General features: G+C 40.3%; 1 long non-coding RNA gene across 2 annotated transcripts in view; it reads right to left on the reverse strand.

Moving 5' to 3' along the window:
* LOC110202668 (uncharacterized) overlaps positions 1-23217 on the reverse strand; it is a 37956-nt gene that overhangs the window by 3725 nt on the left and 11014 nt on the right. Inside the window, exon 3 of one of the 2 annotated variants that reach the window (XR_013485674.1) lies at positions 4191-5849. The exons of the other annotated variant lie outside the window; for it this stretch is intronic. This is a non-coding gene — a long non-coding RNA (uncharacterized LOC110202668). Of the gene's footprint in view, positions 1-4190; positions 5850-23217 lie in introns of those variants that run through there. 2 annotated transcript variants of the gene reach the window in all.

Below are 23217 nucleotides of genomic sequence, written 5' to 3' on the forward strand. Positions count from 1 at the left end.
TGGAGTGTGGATGGTGAACTCCAGACATACTAGAAGCGATGGGTTGCCAGCCTCGTGGGATTTCTTATACTGTGTCCTTTAAATTCTGACTTTATGTAGTAAGTAAATGTTAACCTATAATCTGAGTGTCTCTTTTTTTTGGATCATGCGAAGTTGGGATCTTCATGGGAAATTTTGTGAAGTGGGAATAATCTGTAAATGTATGTATTGTAAAAGGAAAACACATAATTAAAACTTAAAATTATAAAAAAAAATAAATCAAAGGTCCCCTGCTTTTATAAGCTGTTAAAGAATCTGAGAATCAGTACAGTGTAATAGCTTGCCCTTAATGCTACTACCTCCTGCCTGAGAGTTCAAATCCAGCCTCAGACACTTACTAGCTTTGTGACCCAGGGCAAGTCATTAACCCTGTTTGTCTCGGTTTCCTCAGCTACAAAATGATCTGGAGAAGTAGATGGCAAATCACTCTAGTGCCTTTGCCGAGAAAACCCCAAATGGGGTCATGCAGAATTGGACTCAACAACCACTCCTGTGAGATTACCTCCAATTCGTCCTGTATATATCTAGTGTGGACACGGATGTTTGCATGATGTTTTTCCCATCAGACTGAGTTCCTTGGGAGCATGGAATGTTTTGCTTGTTTTGGGTGCTTAATAAATGCTTGTTGATTTGACTTGACTTGTCCTATGCTACCACTCTGGTAAATGATGAGACGAAATATGAGCACAGGCTCTCTGGCTCTAAACTGCATTCTTTCCCTAGCATCTTATCCCTTTACCTGGTTTATCTGATTTCCTACAGAACAATAAATGCTAGATGAATGAGCTAATTCAATCTTTTAAGTTCAAATTAAAAAAATAAGATTACAGTTTTTAAACCAATAAACTTCATTTTGTTGTTATTCAGTTATTTTTCAGTCATGTCCGACTCTTTGTGACCCCATTTGGGGTTTTCTTGGCAAAGATACTAGAGTGGTTTGCCATTTCCTTCTGCAGCTCATTTTACAGGGGAGGAAACTGAGGCAAACTGGGTGAAGTGACTTGCCTGGGGTCACACAGCTAAGAAGTATCCGAGGCCAGATTTGAACTCAGAAAGAGTTCAAATGACTTCAGGCCCAGCACTATTTCACCTAGCTGAACTAAATCTCATTTGGGGGTTAACAAACTTGAAAGAAGATAATGTTTATAGACTATACCTCCTCCGTGGTGTCTTACTTGTATGGAAATAATCATATCTAAGGTATCAGCTGCAGCATCAGGTAAAGAGGAAGGGGGAGGATTTAGTGAGGTGAACCCAGGGAATGCTGACCACTTGAACTTGACCATTCCATTTACAATATTGCCTTTATTATCCCATCATTGTTTCAATCTTTACCTCTGATAATCTTGTTTTCTCCATCACTGAACTGCAGTGTTAATCAAAACTTAAATTTTCCAGGAGATGAGGGGAAGAGAATACATGAGTTCATAACTTTTGCAATGACTTGAATTATTTGCAGCAGTGTGCTACTAAATGTTTAACAATTGGCTCTCTGGAAAAAAAAGTAGACTATACATAATTTTAAGTTTAATGTCCATTACTAAAGTTTTCTCCATCCCTTTCTTAAGTCTAAACAATCAGCAAAACAATAAATAAAATCCTGTTTTGTAACATTTGCTGATTTCCAAGGTATAAATGATCACGCTGAAAATTTAACAATTTGCTTTCCTGAACCACTTCAAGCTGGCTCCAGCATGCCCTTTAGTTATTTGTCATTTCAGTTCTTCAGAGGTATTAGTGTTCTTTTCAGCCATAAGATCATGGGCTGGGCCTAAATGAAGTCAAACCTGCAGTAGTTTAAGCCTGAAAATGGAATAAAATAAGACACTTGGTAATCCATTTGAGCAGCTAGGTGGCTAAGTGGACAGAGGGCCACGCCTAGAGTCAGGAGGACCTGAGTTCAAATCCAGCCTCAAATACCAGCTGTGTGACCCTGGGCAAGTCACTTAACCCAGCTGACCTCAGTTTCCTCTTGTAAAATGAGCTGGAGAAGGAAGTAGCAAACTACTCCAGTATCTTTGCCAAGAAAACCCCAAATGGGGTCATGAAGAGTCAGATATGATTGAAACAACTCACCACTACCACCAACAAATCCATCTAACCTTTCATCAAAGGAAGTTTACTTAGTCATAGCAGGGCAAGGCAGTTCAGAGCAGGGAAGGGATATTTAATTAAAATAAAGCACCATGCAAAGCTTCCCACTGTTCATGCTGCTGGTCTGGGGTCACAAACTGGAAGGAGGAGCTCCAGCCCCTTATGTCCTTGCTATTTTGTGCCCAGGTAACCAAGAAGCTATCTTGAAGGCCTGAACTGTATTGCCCTGAGCTCATTAATTCTTGAGAACAGTTTCAATGCTTTTCAAGGAAAAACAACTGAAATTTGCATTGGAGTTGGAAGTTTGGATATTGTGGCCACTGTGGCAACACCAGGAGAACATTAGTTTTAAAGAGAGGGACTTTTGCAGTGGCAAGCAGTGGAAATAAGGAAATTTGCTATGTGGGATCCAACCTGACATTCTAGGGCCAGCTCATTACTCACAAGTAGTATTTAGAGGCAGCTAGGTGGACACTTACTAGCTGTGTGACCCTGGGCAAGTCACTTAACCCCAGTTGCTTAAAAAAATGAAAAAAATTTAAAAAAAAGTAGTATTTGTCCAAGATCTACGTAGTGATGATGGACCAATTATAGCCAGCTTTATATGGTGCCTTAAGGTTTTCAAAGTACTTTACAAAAATATTAACTCACTTCATCCTTATAGCAACCCTGGGAGGTATTATTATTATTTTCATTTTACAGATGAGGGAGCTGAGGCACAGAGCGGTTACATGACTTACCCAGGGTCATAGCTCGTAAGTCTCTGAGGCCAGATTTGAACACAGATTTTCTTGACTACAGTTCCAGTGTTCTGCCTCTGTGCCATCTAGCTACCTCTAACTTGATAAACTGTGTATATAGATCTTTGATGGTCTGGGCAACATTTATTTTAAATTAATTATTATTATTATTTTTTGCTTTCAGTTTGGTTAAATAAATTTATGGGTTGCACTACAGTGGATTTTGGTAAGTAGGTTTTGTAAAAGTGACAAGCTTGATCCAATTAACATGGTGCCATTTGCCAGTCAGAGCATTTGGAGAACCTTAATATCAAGTTACTTAGTTGAGAATGACTTTTATTATGAACTAGACAGGAGTGGGGAACCTGCAACCTCGAGGCCACACGTGGCCCTCTAGGTCCTCAAGTGGCCCTTTGAATCCAAACTTGACAGAACAAATCCCCTTAACAGACAAACCCCACTAATAAAAGGATTTGTTCTGTGAAGTTTGGATTCAGTCAAAGGGCTGCACTTGAGGACCTAGAGGGCCATCTGTGGCCTCAAGACCATAGGTTCCCCACTTCTGACAGAAGGTTAGGGATAGAGAGCCGGACTTGGCGTCAGGAAGACCTGAATTTGAATCATACCTTTCATACTTAATAGAAGTGTGACCTTGGAAATAGCCTCTCTGAATTTCACTTTCCTTTTCTGTATGTGAAGTGAGGGGGATCCTTCCCTCCCACACCCCTCTTTAGTTCATGTTGTCACAGAAAGCCCAGAATATAATCTGGGGAACTGACCTGTGAAGATACAGCCTGGTAATTGCTGTATATACTGCAACCACAGCCACTGAAGACACAGAAGAAAAAGCTCTTGTCTCTAAGGACACTCCCTTAAATGGTTCACTCCCTTAAATGGTTCAACTCCCTTAAAAGGTTCAACATCAGAAACTGACCATTTTATCAGTGGAAATGACAACGAAGAAGAATTAACATCTGTTTTGTTTCTGTGCTCTAAGAACCATGGGATCTTTCCATTCGGCTTTCAGCTGAAACCTTCCATATGTTCTTTCTCTCCCATTGGAGCGTGAGCTCTTGGAAGAAGGGACTGATGTATTTTTAAAAATGATATCCTCAATGGTAAGCACAGTGCTTTGCACACAGTGAGTGTTTAATAAATGCTTTCTTCATTCATTTTTTCACTCATTCCTATCTTGTGTTTAGGTATTATACTGGTGTTTAATAACTCTCTCTCCAGAAAAAAATGCATGACATACTTTTAAGTTGAATACGCATTATTAACATTTTCTGGTTTATTTTCTTAAGTCCAGACAATCAACAAAATAATAAATCAAGTCGTGATTTGTAGTGTTTGCCCATTTTTGAGGTATAAATGCAAATTCTGAAAATTTAGCAATTGCCTATCATGTTATAAGCCAGGGGTAGGGAACCCGTGGCCTCCAGGCCCTCAAGTGCAGACCTTTGAATGACTCCAAATTTCACAGAACAAATGCCTTTAATAAAAGGATTTTTGTAAAATTTTGTAAAACTTAGACTCAGTCAAAAGGCTGCACCTGAGGACCTAGAAGGCCACATGTGGCTTCAAGGCCACAGGTTCCCTACCCTTGCATAAGCTGACTCCAGCACACTCCTGGAAAACTACCATGTTATAAATGAGTTTTTAAAACACGGTCCCCAAAACCTGAACATCTTTTTTTTTTTCTTGCTACAAAGGAAAACTTGTGGAGGAACAAGGAATCTCCTGTCAGCCTTTATAATTCAGTCTCTTGTCTTCCTTGTAGAAAGCTGCGAATTTGCCTCATTTTTAAGGGTAGAAAAACCAGGTGGCAGTTACCTGGATGAAGCTTAACACTTCTAAAACCCACTTGTTTAAATGATAGTTAAAGCCTTCAAGTATTGCACAAAGTGCTAAGTAATGTCTCCTCCCATTATGAAATATGCGCCTGACACCTCTGATGGATTGTTCTCTGTATGATTGTGTGTGATGGGGCTGCTGCTGATTAAATCACAGGTTTCCCCTAACAGATTTATTAGCTCTGTGGTGCAGTTCCATGACATGACAGCTGTACAATGGGGCCTCATGAACTTTTCCTGTTCTCATGCCAGGAAACTTATCATTTAACTCTTTAGCACCCCTCCCTCAACCTCTAATGCAACCGAAAAAGAAAGAAAAGACTCTTTTGAAAGAAATTCTAAGATCTGTCAGCTAAAAGCTTTTTATGACGTGCATTCCTGTCTTCCCTCCCCGGCAGCTCGGCCTGTATGTTTGGTGCAAAGGCACCATGGGAGATTCTGAAGGAGAATCTGTATAGTACACGCGTGCTTTGAAGTAAGGAATGATTTGAAATTTATTGAGTACTTCTAAAAAAAGCAAGGAAGTATTTGACTTACTGTGGGTGAAATGGCGCAAGAATGCTTGATAGGCAGGTAGGTTTGATGCCTACATTTTGTGACTAGATAAAATGGCCTCAGCTGTGACTAGACAGAACAAAGCATCATGGGGGTAATGGAAAGAACATTGGACTGTTTAGGAGTTAGGAGACCAGGGGTTGCGTCCCAGCCCAGCTAACAACTTGTTGTATGTGATCATGAACTTGTCACTTCTCCCTCTCATGGTTGCTTCGTCCTTTTTTATATATATATATAGCATTTGGGGGCACCCTCTCAATTCATATATGTGTCCCCCAGACAAGGCTATCTCAAGTTCAGAATATTTTGTGGGCCCATGTCTATTTAAGATCACAGTTTATGAGACCCCAAACCATATGTTTACCTTTGCTAGTGTAACCTGGGCTCAAACCTAGGCATTTGAATAAGACTCTCTTCATTGGTCGAGAGAATGCTAATTTACTCAGTTTTCTGGGCCTGAGTGAGAGGGGTGGAGTTGGTCAGAGCTTGGGAGAAGAGAGTGCTTCTTTTGGCTTTCAGCTTTGAGAGAGGACACTCACAGTTCCAGGTTCAGTTCAGGAAGAGGTCCCTGGAAGAAGAGGAGGTCTTCAGGAAGAAGCCTAATGTAGAGAAGTTTGAGCCCTGAATATGTCCTTGTTCCCATCTTGCAATACTAGAGACTCGGGGAATTTTCCCTTAGATGAGACTGGGGATAATTGAGCTGAGATATCTTGCTCCTTGTGGAAGAGTTTAATTCACTCTGTTGATTGTCTAGTCACTATGATTGGCAGAGGTTTATCATACCTACTTTTTCTAAAATTCTATTCAAGACCTTAATTTCTTTCCTTTTTTTTTTTTGAGTTACCTGGGACTGGAGTGGGAAACCTGTGGCCTTGAGGCCATGTGTGGCCCTCCAGGTCTTCAAGTGTAGCCCTTTGACTGAATCCAAACTTCACGGAACAAATCCCCATAATAAAAGGGTTTGCTCTGTAAAACTTGAACTAAGACAAAAGGCCACACTCGAGGACCTAGAATGCCACATGTGGTTGAGTTTATTCACTATTTAATATATGTGATGGTCTTTGGGCAGCTGTCATTTGTTGGGAGTTAAGCCTTAGGATAGATATAGCTTGTAGTGCTCTTCCCTGACAGATAGTGACTAAGAAAAGTAGTCACTGGTATCCTGTGACTGAGGAGAATGGAGTTCACTAACCTCATGCTTTCAATCTCTTGTTCCCCTCCTGGAAGGAATCAAAGTCTCCTTTGGAGAGGGGTGAGTGAGATTCCAGAGATGTCTATCTCTTCCCCATCTCCTAATTCAGCCACGTTTAGACAAACTCATGTGAACATGCACCTAATCCCACATGGACAGCACACGTACTTTGTTCTAGTCAGCTAGAAGTTTCAATTAATTTAAATAAAAGGTATTTAATAAGGCAAGAAGAGTTTTAAAAACACAGTAAGAAAAATGGTAATAAACATCTCTTCTATAAATTTGGTGAATTTGTTCAGTCATTTTAGTCATGTCCAACTCTTCATGACCCCATTTTAGAGTTTTCTTGGCAAAGATAATGGAGTGGTTTGCCACTTCCTTCTCCAGCTCATTTTACAAATGAGGAAACTGAGGCAAACAGGGTGAAGTGACTTGGCCAGGGTCACACAGCTAGGAAGTGTCTGAGGCCAAATTTGAACTCAGGAAAGTGAATCTTCCTGATTCTAAGCCCAGGACTCTATTAATTGCCCTGATGAATCTCTCCCACAAATACACATACTATCCATGGAAAGTGTGGACACATATAGGAAACATAGACAGAGAACTGCATATTAAGGGAATACAGGTGGCCAGGCAATTTACATGCCTGGGGAATATGCATTGCTAAGATGAACATGACTCTGGATCTCAGGAAATCTCAATTTCGGTATTACCAGGAGTTAGCCATCGAGGCTAGAAGCATATCTTCTCAAAATTTGTGATAACTGATCTCTGCTCAGAAAAGGAATGTATCTCACCGGGTATGCTTTTGCCATAAGTCACCATTGTTACGGGGTAGCAGAGAAGGAAAAAAAGTCCCTTGCCCCACTTGCTGTACTCCAGGCTAGTAGTGTGAGCAAGAGAAAAGGTTCTGAAGGGCTGAGCTGCTTTCACAGTTTATAAACCAAAGAGGCGGAAGTGCCTCTGATAAGAGTCCATCCCCCTTGATTCCCAGTTGCCAAACATCTTCCATTCAACCCCACTCACTGGGAACCAATAAAGAGTGTTTTGCTAGAAAGGATCTAGTGTGTATGTTTCTCATCAAGGGACCTGAAAACATGTCCTGCTTCCTGGGAGGAGCATGACAATGACCCATGCCATATACTGTCATCAAGGAGTTGAGGGAATGCAATAGATTTGTCACAGGTTTTCCTAATTGACTCTCCGTACTCTCTAAAACATCAATTAGTATTACTAGGTGGTGGAAATTAGGGAGTATAGAAAACATACAAACAATAATTATTAATTACTGTGTATAAAGAAAGCACCAGGTGCTGGAAGGGAGATACAAAGTTTAGATAAGATATAATCTTTGCTTTCAAGGAACTTACAGTCCAGTAGGGAGATAAGACACCTGACTTATAACTATAATATGTGAGAAGTATATCAGGCAATTACAAAATGAACTGCTTTGCCCAGCTAGTAAGAGGCACAGCCTGGTTCTTTCCACAACCTCAAGTTAGCTTAGAAATTATCATTTGTAAGAGTACCTTCAGATTCATAGGATTATAGACTTAGAGCTTAAAAGAGCCTTAGAAGTCAGAGTCCGATCCTCTAATTTTACAGATGAGGAAACTGAGGCTTTGAGAAGTTGTGATATACCCAAGGTCACAGTAAGGGTCAGAGGCAGGATTTGAAATGAGGTCTTCCTCTCACTAAGGTTAGTACAGTATCCACTATGCCCTACCACCAGGTCTACAATTTAGAAATTCTCTGAAGGATTTACCGATTTGCCAAAAAAAATACTCAGAGAATTAACTGTCAAACAAGGAAATCATTTGTTTCTAGACAACTTGAAAAAGATTGTTTTACCCTTGAAAAATTGCCCCATCTATTCTTTTAGAAAAAGTTCCATTGATACCCTTTTTATAAACACCCCAATCATTTCCCGATGAATTGTCTTCCTCATCCTCTCCAATAAGACCTTTGCTTATAACAAAATACATCAGTCATGCCAAACCAGGGACAACTTCTAACAGCACATACAACAAAGTGTATTTTTAGTTTACCACCTTCCTACTGATGGGAGGGAGGTTTGCTTCATTATGTGTGCTATGGAAGCAATGTTGGTCAGTACATTTAATCTGAGTGTCTTAGTAGTGTTTCAATATTATTCTTTTAGTCATTATCTAGTTTTTTCTCCTTGTTCTGCTTTCACCATTCATTTCTGTCGAGGTGTATGGATACAACTCAATACAGACAAATTGTTCAAATAGTTGCTTATCTTCAGCCAAAGTCAGAGGAGACCCAGGGCATAGTAGAAGAAGTAGAAGAAATCGATTGTATAGGGTTGAAATTGCTCAACTAGATGACATTTCCCTACGTGTTGAATTCACCCCCCAAACAGGACACTGGACTCTTTGGTTTATTAGAAAGTAGTTTTTGTCATTGTTATTCAGTTATATCTGACTCTTTATGACCCCATTTGGGATTTTTTTTTGGCAGAGATACTGGAGTGTTTTGACAATTTTATTCTCCAGATCATTTTACAGATGAGGAAACTGATCCAAAAGGGTTAAGTGCCTTGCCCAGGGTCACATAGCTGGTAAGTATCTGAGGCTGGATTTGAACTCATGTCTTCCTGATTCCAGATCCACTCTAGTAGAGTGTAAAGAACAGTGGATTTGGACTCAGAAATCCTGAGTTCTAATTCTGCCTCTGCTACTTACTAGGGACATGAACCTAGGTGGTAATTAACAACAACAACTGGCACTTATACAGTGCTTTAAGGAATACAAAGTATCTTACATGCATTATTTCAGCTCTTTCTGGACTTCATTTGTAAAATCAGTGCTTTGGACTCAATGCTTTCTAAGTTGTGTTACAACTCTTGAACCTATGATTCTTTCACAAAGGAGGCATTAATTCCACAGACCTTTGAGGATATGATAACTTAGTGATATGTAGAGACTTCATTTGTAATTCCTATTCATTTTAATTCCCAAATACCCCTTTGAAAATGTGCCTTTAGTATCTATGACAGCAGTGGCTGCTCAATACTGAAAGCCCTATTCAGTAGTCTTTGTGCTCAGATACTCTGGCAGGAAACTGGTATTAGTGTGGATGATGGTTGGTGATTAGTCTTATATAGTGCTTTCTTTCTTAAAAGGATTATGGTTTCCACTTTCTACTATTTTTTTAAAAGAAGGGAATTTTTCTGTCATGCTCAAATTCCTTGAGCTGAGATTTATCAACAGGCTTCTGTGATAGCAAAGTACTTTTCATCAGAGAGAAAGTTGTTTGACAGACAAACATAGTATGTAATTAAAAGATTAACAACATTTCCCCTGAAATTGATTTAGGAGGAGACAACTTTTGTGCTAACTTGTTTATGATTAGATTATTTGTCATAATTTCTGAAGGACCGAAAATCAGCCTATGATGGATTTTGTCAGTCTTAGTATTTATTAAGCTCATGGACCATTTATTCCACAGGGCCAGTGGCACATACCTGAAAAATTTCCAGCATGTCAAATACAAGTCCTTTCCATTTAATGAGTAGATGCAAATGCCTCCCTGCACTCCACCCCACACTTATTTTTCTTTTCTTTCTTTTTTTTAAGGGTAAAAACCAATATTTTAATTTTAAAAGGTCTTCTGTAAGCAGGAACAACCTTAAGAAGCAGGCAAAGAAGGCCAGGCTGTATATTTACAATCATCTGAAGGACATTAGGAAGGTCCTCTTACCCTGGAATATCTCTGAGCCATGGAGAGCTATGCCGTGGTGGAAATGGGATGGAGGTCATGAAGTATGAAGAGGGCTGATGAAAAGAGGGGGAGAAGACTGAGAAAGGGGAAATGCGGGTACTTGAAACTCATTTTCCATCTTTTGCAATCTTGTCAAGAGCTAGCCTCACCTGTAAATTTTCCCATATATAGCCTTCAATGAACTTGGAAGGGGTGAGGTTTCCGTATCCCAATTCTCACTTTCACTGCTAACTTGGGACCCCTGAGGACAACTAGCTACATCTTTTCCTGAGAGTTCTAGTGGTACATCTGAGGATGCAGGCCACCGTGTAGGATTATAAGTGAGGGATAATAAGGTGACTATTCCCTTAGCATCTTCAAAATATTAAGAGACCTAGGGGGGTGGAGCCAAGATGGCGGATTAAAAGCAGTGACTTGCTTGAGCTCTCCCCCAAACCCCTCCAAATACCCATAAAAAATGGCTCTAAACAAATTCTAAAGCAGCAGAACCCACAAAAAGACAGAGTAAAACAAATTTCTAGCCCAAGACAGCCTGGATGGTTGATCGGAAAGGCTTATTGCCCGTGCAGGTAGAGGAGCGCAGTTCGGGCGTGGGTGCACAGGACACAGCGAACCTGGAGCAGGCCTCAGAGGAATGAATCAAAGGCAGCTGTGGCAATTTCCAGACTCCTCAATCCATGAACGCCAAAGACAACTTAGAGGGTCAGTGGGAAAAGTCTGTTTTTTCGGTGATAGAAGAGCTAGGTCAGAGCCAGCTCCAGAGCGCAGAGCACAGAGCACGGGCACCAGGGCGGTGGCTGCTTCCCGAGCTTCTGGCCCACTGACTGAGGGGGAATAAAGTGGCTGATCAGAGGGGGACTGCTGGGATCTTTTTGCCAGTGTTGAGGCAGGAATCTCTTGCTTTGCCCATGCTTGGATCTGGGTCACAGTTCTGGATGGCGGTGCTGGGGTGAGGAGGAATGCTGGCATGGTGGAGCTTGGAGTGGCTGTGGAGAGGAACCCCTCTTCACAGTTACAGGACAGAAAGGAATACTTGTGGTCACACGCCAGGAAAGGAGTAAACACCTCACCCCGTATCATACCACCTTGCAAGAACTTAAAATATACAGGTCCCTACAAGTATCTCTGAAAACAGCCGTACAAACCCCTGAAGCTTAGATCAGTACATTCTCCACATTGTAAGTAGACTCTTACCTTAACAAAGAGTTTAAAACTCAAGTAATTAGCTGGGATCATGAGCAAGCAGCTCAAAAAGAGTCACACTATATTATCTTACTTTGGTGACAAAGAAGATCAAAATATACAACCAGAAGAAGACAACAAAGTCAAAGCTCCTATGTCCAAAGCCTCCAAGAAAAATATGAATCAGTCCCAGGCCTTGGAAGAGCTCAAAAGGGATTTTGAGAAGCAAGTAAGAGAAGTAGAGGAAAAGCTGGGAAGAGAAATGAGAGTGATGCAAGAAAATCATGAAAAACAAGTCAACAGCTTGCTAAAGGAGACCCAAAAAAATACTGAAGAAAATAACACCTTAAAAAATAGCCTAACCCAAATGGCAAAAGAGGTTCAAAAAGCCAAGGAGGAGAAAAATGCCCGAAAAAGCAAAATTGGCCAAATGGAAAAGGAAGTCCAAAAACTTACTGAAGAAAATACTTCCTTAAAAATTAGAATAGAGCAATTGAAAGCTAGTGACTTTATGAGAAATCAAGACACTGTAAAACAAATCCAAAAGAATGAAAAATTAGAAAACAATGTGAAATATCTCATTGGAAAAACAACTGACCTGGAAAATAGATCCAGGAGAGAGAATTTAAAAATTATTGGACTATCTGAAAGCCATGATCAAAAAAAGAGCCTAGACATCATCTTTCAAGAAATTATCAAGGAAAACTGCCCTGATACATTAGAACCAGAGGGCAAAATAGAAATTGAAAGAATCCACCCATCTCCCCCTGAAAGAGATCCCCAAAGGAGAACTCCTGGGAATATTGTAGCCAAAGTCCAGAGTTCCCAGGTCAAGGAGAAAATATTGCAAGCAGCCAGAAAGAAACAATTCAAGTATGGTGGAAATACAATCAGGGTAACACAAGATTTAGCAGCTTCTACATTAAAGGACCGCAGGGCATGGAATATAATATTCTGGAGGGCAAAGGAGATAGGATTACAACCAAGAATCACCTACCCAGCAAAACTGAGTATAATCCTTCAGGGGAAAAAATGGTCATTCAGTGAAATAGAGGACTCTGAAGCATTCTTGATGAAAACACCAGAGCTGAATAGAAAATTTGACTTTCAAATACAAGACTCATGAAGAGGTAAACAGAAAAGAGAAATCATAAGAGACTTATTAAGACTGAACTGTTTACATTCCTGCATGGAAAGATGATATTTGTAACTCATGAGACCTTTCTCAGTATTAAGGTAGCGGGAGGGGAAAAATTATATGTATGTATAGACAGATAGATAGATAGATAGATAGATAGATAGATAGATAGATAGATAGACAGATAGATAGATAGATGGCACAGGGTGAGTTGAAGATGAAGGGGTGATATCTGGAGAATAAAATTAAGGGGTGAGAGAAGATTGTACTAGGAGAAGGAGAAAGGGAGAGGTGGAATTGGGTACATTATCTCGCACAAAAAAGACAAGGAAAAGAGGGGAAACAGGGGAAGGTGAGAGGAAATGAGGGAATCTTATTCTCATAGGATTTGGCTTCAGGAGGGAATAACATACACACTCAATTGGGTATGGAAATCTGTCTTACTCTACAGGAAAATAGGGGAGGAAGGGGACAAGAGAACAAGGGGATGATAGAGAGAAGGGCAGATTGGGAAAGGGGTAATCAGAAGGAAGCACTTCTGAGGAGGGACAGGGTCAAAAGAAAGAATAGAATACACGGGGGGGGCAGGATAGGATTAAGGGAAATAGAGTCAGTTTTTCACAACATATCTACTATGGAAGTGTTGTGCATAACTGCACATGTATGGCTTGCATTGAGTTGCTTGCCTTTTCAATGAGGGTGGCTGGGGTGGGAGGAAGGGAGCAAATTTGGAACTCAAAGTTTTAAAAACATATGTTTAAAAAAATGTTTCCACATGCAACTGGAAAATAAGAAATGCAGGAAATGAGGTATAGAAATCTATCCTGCCCTACAGGAAAATAGAAGGCAAAGGGGATAAGAGAAGGGGGGGGAAGAGATAGAAGGGAGGGCAGACCAGGGGAAGGGGTATTCAGAATGCATGCCATCTTGGGGTGGGGGGAGGGGCAAGATGGGGTGAAAATTTGGAATTCAAAATCTTGTGGAAGTAAATGTTGAAAACTAAAAATAAATAAATTTGTATTAAAAAAAGAAATATATATAAAATGCCAGAAAAAAAATATTAAGATACCTAGAGGAAGACCTGAATCACATTATGTGGATCTTCTGTAGAACATTTTTGGGAGAAGTCCAGACCTGTGGTTTCCTCCATATTGAGAATGATTATGCCTATCCACCGGTGTTCTACACCTTGTAATCTAAAAGTGATGCTTGGGGGTACTGAAAGGTTATTGTCCATAACCCACACAGTCAATATTTTTTTTTCTTTCTTAATGTAAATTTATTTGTAGTTTTCAACATTCATTTCCACAAGTTTTTGAGTTTCAAATTTTCACCCCGTCTCACCCTCCCTCCACCCCAAGATGGCATGCATTCTGAATATCCCTTCTCCTAGTCTGCCCTCTTTTCTTTCTCTCCCCCCTTCTCTTATCCCCTTCCCCTTCTATTTTCCTGTAGGGCAGGATAGACTTCTGTACTCCATTTCCTGTATTTCTTATTTTTTTTTTGCTTTTAGGCAATTGGGGTTAAGTGACTTGCCCAGGGTCACACGGCTAGGAAGTGTCAAGTGTTTGGTCTGAGGCCGGATTTGAACTCAGGTCCTCCTGACTTCAGGGCCGGTGCTCTATCCACTGTGCCACCTAGCTGCCCCCTCCTGTATTTCTTATTTCCGGATAGCATGTGAAAACTTTTTTTTTGAACATATGTTTTTAAAACTTTAGGTTTCAAATTTTCTCTCTTCCTCCCTCCCCACCCACCCTCATTGAAAAGGCAAGCAACTCAATATAGGTTGTACATGTGCAGTTATGCAAAACACTTCCATAGTAGACATGTTGTGAAAAACTAACTCTATTTCCCTTAATCCTATCCTGCCCTCCCATTTATTCTATTCTTTCTTTTGACCCTGTTCCTCCTCAGAGGTATTTACTTCTGATTACCCCCTTTCCCAATCTGCCCTCCTCTCTATCATCCCCCTGCTCTCTTGTCCCCTTCTCCCCCTATTTTCTTGTAGGGTAAGACAAGCTTCCATACCCAATTGAATGTGTATGTTATTCCCTCCTTAAGCCAAATCCTATGAGAATAAGATTTACTCATTCCCTCTCACTTTCTCCTGCTTCCCCTCCACTGTAAGAGACTTTTCTTTTCTGTTTTTTCTTTGTGAGATAATTTACCCCATTCTACCTCTCCCTTTCTTCTTCTCTGAGTATGATCCTCCCTCATCCCTTAATTTTATTCTCCAGATATGACCCCTTAATCTTCAACTCACTCTGCTCTATCTATCTATCTATCTATCTATCTATCTATCTATGTACATACATATAATTTTTTTCCTCCAACTACCCTAATACTGACAAAGGTCTCATGAGTTATAAATATCATCTGTCCATGCAGGAATGTAAACAGTTCAATCTTAATAAGTCTCTTATGATTTCTCTTTCCTGTTTACCTCTTCATGTTCACTGAGTCCTGTATTTGAAAGTCAAATTTTCTATTCAGCTCTGGTCTTTTTCATCAAGAATGCTTGAAAGTCCTCTATTTCACTGAATGACCATTTTTTCCCCTGAAGGATTATACTCAGTTTTGCTGGGTAGGTGATTCTTGGTTGTAATCCTATCTCCTTTGCCCTCCAGAATATTATATTCCATGCCCTGCGGTCCTTTAATGTAGAAGCTGCTAAATCTTGTGTTATCCTGATTGTGTTTCCACAATACTTGAATTGTTTCCTTCTGGCAGCTTGTAATATTTTCTCCTTGACCTGGGAACTCTGGAATTTGGCTATTATATTCCTAGGAGTTTTCCTTTGGGGATCTCTTTCAGGAAGAGATCTGTGGATTCTTTCAATTTCTATTTTGCCCTCTGGTTCTACTATATCAGGGCAGTTTTCCTTGATAATTTCTTGAAAGATGATGTCTAGGCTCTTTTTTTGATCATGGCTTTCAGATAGTCCAATAATTTTTAAATTCTCTCTCCTGGATCTGTTTTGCAGTTGTTTTTCCAATGAGATATTTCACATTGTTTTCTAATTTTTCATTCTTTTGGATTTGTTTTACAGTGTCTTGATTTCTCATAAAGTCACTAGCTTCCAATTGCTCTATTCTAATTTTTAAGGAAGTATTTTCTTCAGTAAGTTTTTGGACTTCCTTTTCCATTTGGCCAATTTTGCTTTTTCAGGCATTTTTCTCCTCCTTGGCTTTTTGAACCTCTTTTGCCATTTGGGTTAGGCTATTTTTTAAGGTGTTATTTTCTTCAGTATTTTTTTGGGTCTCCTTTAGCAAGCTGTTGACTTGTTTTTCATGATTTTCTTGCATCACTCTCATTTCTCTTCCCAGTTTTTCCTCTACTTCTCTTACTTGCTTCTCAAAATCCCTTTTGAGCTCTTCCAAGGCCTGGGACTGATTCATATTTTTCTTGGAGGCTTTGGACATAGGAGCTTTGACTTTGTTGTCTTCTTCTGGTTGTATATTTTGATCTTCTTTGTCACCAAAGTAAAATAATATAGTGTGACTCTTTTTGAGCTGCTTGCTCATGATCCCAGCTAATTACTTGAGTTTTAAACTCTTTGTTAAGGTAAGAGTCTTCCAATGTGGAGAATGTACTGTCAAGCTTCAGGGGTTTGTAGCTGTTTTCAGAGATACTTGTAGGGACCTGTATATTTTCAGTTCTTGCAAGGTGGTATGATACGGGGTGAGGTGTTTACTCCTTTCCTGGCGTGTGACCACAAGTATTCCTTTCTGTCCTGTAACTGTGAAGAGGGGTTCCTCTCCACAGCCACTCCAAGCTCCACCATGCCAGCATTCCTCCTCACCCCAGCACCGCCATCCAGAACTGTGACCCAGATCCAAATACGGGCAAAGCAAGAGATTCCTGCCTTATAGTCAATATTTTTCAAAGGTGGGCCTTGAGTACAGCTCTTTCCTGGCTCTCTATCTATGCCATGAATATGTATTTATCTATGCCATGCTGCCTCTCAGAGGTCATTTGTGGAAAGGCAAAGACAAGAATTACCCAGGATCTGAAAGTGTGGCTAAGTGGTAATCTACCTGGATGGAGGGAGCACACTGATGGTTCTGCATGCACTGTTCATTCACAGAGGTACTGAAGTATGGAAGGATCATTTTTGCGACATGCATTTTGAAAATGTAAGCAGTTTAACATACAATCACCTTTTTTTTCATTCTATTATGTTCATCAACCTCCCCAGCTCCCATGACTTATATGTGTGAATTCTCCAAATCCATTCTTTATCTTCTAACAATCAAATTTCTTATCCCAATACTCTATGGAAACTTCTCATTCTAGCAATCTCTTTCTAGCTAACTTTAATGGCCTCTCAGTCCAAATCATTCTTAACATCCTTGCAACTTATGATGCCACTGAACTCCTCATTCTCTTTAATACTCTCTTTATTTCTCTCAACCGGACCTTTAGTCCTTCCATTCTTCTTTGTTCTACCAATTTATCACCCCTCTTCTAATCTCTGTTTTCTTCAAGGTCTTGACCCTATAGTTGATTAGTTTCAATTGTACAGCTAGGTCCCAACTAATATAAGAAGTGAATCCTATTAAGTGACTGCAAATATTCAAATTTGTATTATTTGAAATTATAATTATGTAAAACATGATAATTGGTTCTAGCTCCATGGAAATATGCAGTGTAAATTTGAATAACATGACCCTTCAACGTGATTCATTGTTTGCACTAATTAGGACTTAGCTGTATACTTTCCTCTCTCCTTGAATTTTGTGTCTTGATGTTCTTCATGCACTGCCAATCTTCAACTCGGAGTCACTCCAACTATCTGTCTTCTCTGCTCTTACTCCTATGCTGCTGAATGAAGTTACAGGAAATTATGCATTTGTGTCGGCTGGCTTCACTACAAATTGATGTTTATCTAATCTCACCTGGGCTCTCATTTCTACACAGCTGCTTAGTTTAATATCGACTAGCACACTCCCTGAAGCAGCTGTTTCAGGTTTCCCTCTTTACTCAAGCTGCCTATGCCTGCCCCACCAGCTGATGGATTTACAGTCTATTTTACTGAGAAAATTAAGGTCATCTGTCCTGAGTTCCTCCAACTTTCCTACTCCATACATCAAAATTCTGTGACATCTTCACCTGTTCTCTCTTGCTTTACTGTATTTTCCAAGGACTTGTGCTCATGGGTCCCATAGAGATCATTCCCTTCTCTCTTCTCTTCTATCTCTATTTTTCTATTGGCTCCTTTCCTGTGGTCAGGTGCCCTCTATACCTAAAATACCTTCCCTGACCCTGCCACTCCCTCATGTTATAATCCTACATTTCTCTTTTCTTTCACTGCCAAACTCCTATAAGGATTCATCTACTCTTGTTCCTCCCTACTTCCTTACCATCCAATCACTTCTTGACTTCTTACAATCAGATTTCTGATCCCAGTACTCTACTGAAATTTCCCGTTTCAGTGATCTTTTAACAGCTAATTCTGATGGTGTTCTCTCAGTCCAAATCATTTTTGACCTCACCTGCAACTTGTGATTCTCTCTCTCTCTCTCTCTCTCTCTCTCTCTCTCCTCTCTCTCTCTCTCTCTCTCTCTCCCTCTCTCCCTCTCTCCTTCTCTCCTTCTCTCCTTCCTCAACCTCGACTTCCAAAAATAGTTTTGTTGTTGTTCAGTCATTTTAAGTCATGTCCAACTCTTAATGATCCCATTTGGGGTTTTCTTGGCAAAGATACTGGAGTGGTTTGCCATTTCCTCCTCTAACTCATTTTACAGATGAGGAAACTGAGGCCAACAGGGTTAAGTGACTTGTTGAGGGTCACACAGCTAGTAAGTGTCTGAGGACAGATTTGAATTTGTGAAGATGAGTCTTCCTGACTCTAGGCTAGGTACTCTATCCACTTCATCGTCTAGATGCCACTGTTCCAAAAACAGCTTCTTCCTTATTATATCCCACATATCTGGGTAATTCTTTCAGTCTTGTTTTTTGTATCATCATGATTTTTTTTTTTTGCTTTTTGGTGAGGCAGTCATGGTTAAGTGACTTGTCCAGGGTCACACAGCTAGTAAGTGTCAGGTGTTTGGTGTGAGGTCAAATTTGAACTCAGGTCCTCCTGACTTCAGTACCAGTGCTCTAGCCACTGTGCCATCTAGCTGCCCCTTCATTATCTTCTTTCCTAAATACACCCCTCCTCATATTTCCATATTCTGTTTAAGGCACCACTATTCTCCCTTTAACCTAGGCTTATAATTTCAGTCATCCATGACTTTCTTTTCTTTCACCCCATACATTTAATTATTTTCAAGTCTTATTTATTTTAGCTTTGTAAGATACTTCATATGCATTCCCTTCTGTCTATTCACAAAGCTATCATCCTAATTCAGTTCCTGGTTACCTTTAGTCCATTTTGATAATCTAGTGTAAGTGATCTCCCAGCTTCCAGTCTCTCCATTATCCAATCCACCATCTACACAGTCAGCAAAATAATTTGCCTAAGGCATTCATTGCTGGAAAGCTTTCGGAGCCTCTAAGATAAAATACTGCTTAACTTGCTGTTTACAATCTAACACCAAATTACCTTTTTGTTTTATTTTACTTTCTTCTGTTTCATGAATTCCATGTTACATTTTATAATAAGAACATTCATATATCACTTTGGAGTTTGTAAAGCACTTTTAAAACATTGTCTCATTTGATCCTCCCAATAGCTCTGGGAGGTAGGTGGTATTACTATCCTCATTTTACAGATGAGTGCACTGAGGCAGACAAAAAGTTAAGTGATTTGCCCAGTGTCACAGAGCTAGTAAGTGTCTCAGGCTGGATTTGAACTCAGGTCTTTTGGACTCCAGTAAAAAAAAAAGACAAAAGTCATCATTAGAACATACAAAGAAAATTACAGTGATTCGAAAACTGAATAAAATGCCACAGAAGGTAGTTGGTTTCTTCTTGCTGGAGGCCTGGAAGCAAAGCCTCAATAACTACTTTTGGGGTACATTATACAAGAGAGTCTTCTTACTGTGTGGGTTGGACTGGATGGTCTATTCTAACGCTGAGATTTGATCACTCTGTGATACTGATTTGGGTGTCATAAGTTTTGTAAAGCCTTTCTTTATGTTCCCAGTTGTTAGTGCCTTCTTCCTCAACAAGATACCTTGTATTCCCTCATCTGTGTATGTATGTTGTATCCTCCTGGTAGAATGCAGTCTTGTTGAGGGCAGGAATAGTTTAACTTTTGTCTCTGTATCCCCAGCATCTAGTACTGTGTCCTACTCACAAGAGAAGCTTAATAAATGTTTATTGTATTGAAATGAACAAAAGAGCCTGTTTGGGTCAAAATGGAAATTAAATCAGTTCATCTTTATAAGATGTCTAGGATCTATGTTCATTTTATCCAGTGACCACTCACTTTAAGCTTAGTTTTTGAGTCAGTGAGTGACATTAGATTGTCTCAAAGTGTGAAAAAAATTTGGAATGTAGACACAAAAAAGAAAGTAAAAGAAAAAAAAAGTCAGATCCACTAATCCTTTGGTCCCACTTATCAGAAGGAGGCTGGTGACTTTGCATAGCTCTGCCTCACTTAAATCCAATTCATTTGCAGGTCAAGACATCACCCTTGCGATGTCATTGGTCCTCTTTGAGAACAAAGGAGGCACAACATCAGAGGGAACTTTTTCCTACCAAAGAAATTTCAATTGAGGTTTTAAATTATGTTCCCTTGGTGCCAAATCTGGTATTAAAATGCCCTGTAGATAACAGAATCACAAGAACTTAGAGCTCTGAGTGACTTTAGAGATTTCTAGTCCAATCCCTTCATATTACATAACAGGAAATCGATGGCCAAAAGACTGAAGTGACTTGGTGGGTGATGGTATAATAGAAAGCGTATTGGATTAGGAGCATAGCCTGAGGAAACTAAAGGATCATCTATAAATTATCAAGCTAGTTTAGAGCCAGAGGTTGGAGCAAGCTGGCATTAGAGTGAAAACATTTGGGGAAGAATTGCCTGGGGTAGGATGGAGAGAAACCTCAGCTTTCACCTTGGCCTAGGACTCTGCCTTCACTAACTCTCTCCTCCAGCACCTTGTAGCCAGGGGAGGGCCATGAGAGCTTCTGGAGGGTCTGGGGGATTTTGGACTTCTGTCTTACCTTCCGTGTTCTAGAAATCAGCTGACAATAGTGTCTGCATTGGAAGCCAAGAACAGATTGGCTGTAGATTCATGGCTTCACAAGGAATCAGGCAAAGAAACTGCACCATGTTTAAAGGGAAATGTTTGAGTACCCCAGGACCTTTCAATACTCCTTTGCCGTATGCAGTCTCAAAGCATGAACCCCTGAACTTTCCGTTGGACTCTGTATGTACTTGTGAGAGAGTGTGGCACAGATTTTGGGGGGGACTATTTTTCATTCCGTACAATACCCCTTTCTAAAAGCTACTAAAGACTGGCTGATTAAGATGATTCTCTACTGATAATCTTGTAGGGAAGGGAAAGGTGAAGAAAAGAAGCATTTATCAAGTACCTACTACATGTCACGCCCTGTACTAAGCACTATACAAATATTATTTCATTCGATTCTCACAACAACCCTGGGAGGTAATTGCCATTATTATCTCCATTTACAATTAAGAAAACTGAGGCAGACTGAGGTTAGGTGACCTGCCCAGGGTCACACAGCTTGTCTGAGGTCAAATTTGAACTCAAGTCTTCCTGTCTCCAGCACTCTATCTACCATTCCACCTAGCTGTGGGGAAGCACACTGCTACAGGCCATAGAGAATCACTCTCAACTCCTCATGGGCACCACCTCTTAAGGGGGACATGTATAGCCTTATTCCAGCACCTGAGATTCATCTGTGAGAGTGATGATTTCGATAAAGATGTGCAGAGATGATCTAGGTATATAGGTACCCTAAATTCATTTTCTGATCTTTTGGGGTAACAAATAAAGACACGGAAAGGCCATGGGCTGAGAGCAAACAGCTGCTTTTTATCTTCCAGGCTTTGGTTGGATTTATCTCCTCACCGGCTTCGGGTGGGCACTTCAAAAGAAATGTAACCTTAGAAGGGGGAGGAGGAGCAAGCACTTCTGCCCACAGGCTAGTAACTGAGCTGGAGGGTTTTAACTCTGTGTGTGCTTTTGGCATAGCCACTGGCTGATGAGCTGCTATTAGGTTATTAGCTTTACATTGCAATTACCTCAGGAACCCTGAAAGACTCTCTTCTAAGGGTTAGAGCTCCATTCACCTGGCCTTTCCTGTGAATTGACTTGGGAAGAAGAGTAATACTAAGATGTGAAACTACCACTGGATTAAAACAAACAACAACAACTTTGTTTTTAGCAAGTATTATAGCTGTCTTCTCCAGCCAGAAAGACAGTTATAGATGTAGGAAGGTCAGTCTCTCCACACTAGATCCAGAGAAAGAAAGGAGATTAAAAGGAATTTAAGATAATTTAGTCTGCTCCCTTCTTAGAAAGACAGAAGAGTCAAGTGAACTTTTCTCTGAAGTTATGGGCAAATACTTTGACTACTCTGGGAGTATAGGCCCATTCTTGCGTGCTCTGTTCAATCTTCTCTCCAACTTTGAACAGGGTTCTATTGGTTACCACCGGACAAACTTGGGCAAGAGGTGGATTATAGTAACAACTATGAGGAAGGTCAAAGGAGTCTGGATTTTAGGGAGGGGGACTAGGCTTTTATTGCAAAAGGGAACCAGAGACTGGAGTCTTGAGGTACAAATTAGACAACTCCTCCATAGAGATAACTGATTTCTAAGTGTACGAGTCCCAGGATCTGCTTGTCAGACCTGGAAATCTAGTGAGGCCATTGTGCCAATGATATTGCAATTCAGCATGGTGTACTGCCAATTTTTAGACTGAAGTTTGTTTTCTCCATAGGAGAAATGGGGGCAGAAAGTTAGAATTTCAATTCCACCCTCTAAAACCGACCTTCACCTTGTCCTCTATGCCTGTCACAGTACCTAAAGGCCTCTTCTTTCATTTTCAGATCTTCTAAAGGCCATGACTCTCACCATCTAAATGGTCAAAAAAGGTCTCTTAAGCAATTAGGCTGATACAGACTCAATTTCATTTTCCTTTCCACTTTATGATGTGTGAGAGAGAGAGAGACAGAGAGAGAGACAGAGAGACAGAGACAGAGATAGAAAGACAGAGACAGACAGACAGAGATAGAGAGATAGAGACAGAGACAGAGAGACAGAGACAGTAACAGAGAGATAGAGACAAAAAAAAGTAGAGAGGTGGAGAGAGAATAAAGAGGTGCAAAGAGGGAGGATCATCTGTTTGTGGGATAAAGAATGAAGTAGAAAGGACATGGGATGCAACTACCTTTGAAGAATTAAAGAGGTAACAGAGGGTATGTGGTGGATGTAAGCAGGCTACAACATAAAAGCACTGAGGAATACTGAGGACCAGGAATAAAAGATGATGTCAAGAAATTGTAAGACAAGGAGAGAAGATGAGCTGGCAAGGATGAGGGATGACAGATACACAGCCAGGGTTCTCCATTGGTATTCTTGGAATGTTAGGTGAGAGGAAGGTTTCCAGTGTGCTGGGTGGATTTCCTGAAGTAAACTTCTGGGAGGATCTGGATGACATATTGCCATGTTATGAGCAGTAGTATATAGGATGGGATGTTCATCATTAGGGAAAACTCCTGAATTGATGAGATCATACATCAATTAGAGTATTT

This window comes from Phascolarctos cinereus, unplaced genomic scaffold (assembly GCF_003287225.1).
Source record: "Phascolarctos cinereus isolate Bilbo 61053 unplaced genomic scaffold, phaCin_HiC Scaffold_4;HRSCAF=312, whole genome shotgun sequence".
In the NCBI taxonomy this organism is placed as follows: Eukaryota; Metazoa; Chordata; class Mammalia; order Diprotodontia; family Phascolarctidae; genus Phascolarctos; species Phascolarctos cinereus.